Here is a 2,299-nt window from a genome sequence, read left to right on the forward strand (position 1 = left end):
TTCAGAAATGGAAATAAAAAAATAAAAAAAGGCCATCTAATCAGAGCCATAAAAAGACTACCCAAAATACAGAGTTTTGCAAGTCGACATAGGAATATGCATCAAAACATCTAATTCACCAGCTAAAACAAAAATCAATTGGGTCATTCCAAAATCCTAGACATTTTCCATATAATTTTTTTCTCTTTTTTGTGGTGCAGTACAACTAACAAGTACTGTACTAATATTTCTATTTCTAGTTTCTACGATAACTAGATATCTACGTCGCATGTCAATGTTATTTTTTTATTTTGTGGCACAAATAAAATTTAGATAATCATGAAATAATTCAAGTTTTTTAATTATTATGATTTATAATAATTTTTCTTCTATTCCAATTTAAGTAACACTGATATAATTTCAAAAATCAGGAAAATATTTTATATCTTTTGAATTTTTAAAATTGTTAATTATGTGATTTATAATATTTTTTACATAATTTTTCAATAAGATATGAATACGCTTTCCGTCCGAGTTTATTTGACACAGATAAAATTTTGATGATCAATCAAATTTTTTAAAGATTATATATATGTTGTTTATCTCATTTTAAATAATATATGTTACTTTATATCTTCATTTGTCTCATCTCAAATTATGTGACACTAATGTAATTTTGATAGTCAATCAATTTTTTCTGTTGACATATCATTTTGTGTCTATTTTATCTTCTTTATGTGATATTATTAATTTTTTAATATTTTTTATGACAATAATAATTAATTAGGGGTGATATAGTAAATCATGATTGAAACAGCGAAGCAGACATGTCTTCAATGACTTATAACAAATAACTAAAAGTGATACAACAAAATTACTATAAAAAATACTTGTGAAAAAAAATTAAATGGGTCTCATATAAGACGTCAAGTTAATTTAAAACATTAACAGTTAATTTATTATTTTATATCTATTTACTTGTTTTATTAAATGCTATTAATTTTCTTAATACTTAGATAACTTATAATAATAAATTAGAAGTGATATATTATTTTTTAATACATAAATGACTTATAATAATTAATTAAGGGTGATACAGTAAAATCATAATTGAAGAAGTTAAAAGGCGGCAAGCGGGCAGGATGACCCTGAGCAGATTCCCACAGCTCTTCTATATATTAAAACTAGATACCGACGGCTCGTGCTAGCACGGGCTCAATATATATTATTTTTATCATAATTTATGTGACACAAGTAGAATTTAGATATAATTTCGCGAGTCAAGCAAATATTTTATATCTTTCAATTTTTTGATTCGTTAATTATGTGATTTGTAATGCTTTTTACATAATTTTTTGATAAGATATGAATACTCTCTCTGTTTCAATTTATGTGGATAGATAAAATTTTGACAATCAATGAAATTTTTTTAATATTATTTATTTATATTTTAAGTTCTTAATTATTGTGATTTACACTACTTTTTATCTCATTTTCAAATAATATATGTTATTTTATGTCCTCCTCTGTCTCATCTCAAACTATATGGCACTAACATAATTTCGATAATCGGTCAAATTTCTTATGTTGATATATAATTTTATGTCTATTTTACCTTTTAATGAAATATTATTAATTTTTTAATACTTAGATGACCATAATAATTAATTAGGGTGATATAGTTAAATCACGATTAAAGCAGCGAAGCAGACATGTCTTAAATGACTTATAATAACTAATTAGAAGTGATATAGCACGATTACTATAAATAATACTTATGAAAAATATTTAAGTAGGCTTAAAGTGATATAACAAAACTAATATAAGAAATTCTTGTGAAAAAAATTAAACTAGCCTCATATAACACGTCAAGTTAATTTATTATTTTATGTCTATTTTATCTTTTTTATTAAATATTATTAAGTTTTTAATACTTAAATGACTTATAATAATTAATTAAAACTGATATATTAATTTTTAATACATAAATGACTTATAATAATTAATTAGTGTTGATACAGTAAAATCACGATTGAAGCAGGTGAAAGGAGGCAAACTGGCAGGACGACCCTAACCAGTTTACCTTTATTCTTCTAAATATTATTAGATTAGAATATAGAAATGTGAGTTGGAGGACAATCAAAAGATGTATATATCATTTCACATCTAAATAATTTAATCAATAGTCAATAGTCATATCAACAAAAAATTTTATTGGCTATTTCTTTTTTTTTTAGTTTACGTGCTTATATTTTCTTATTGGACCTATTATGCGGCTAACATTTTTACTCCCAACTTATTCAATCACATTGTTTACGAA

This window comes from Capsicum annuum, chromosome 6 (genome assembly GCF_002878395.1).
Source record: "Capsicum annuum cultivar UCD-10X-F1 chromosome 6, UCD10Xv1.1, whole genome shotgun sequence".
Lineage (NCBI taxonomy): Eukaryota > Viridiplantae > Streptophyta > Magnoliopsida > Solanales > Solanaceae > Capsicum > Capsicum annuum.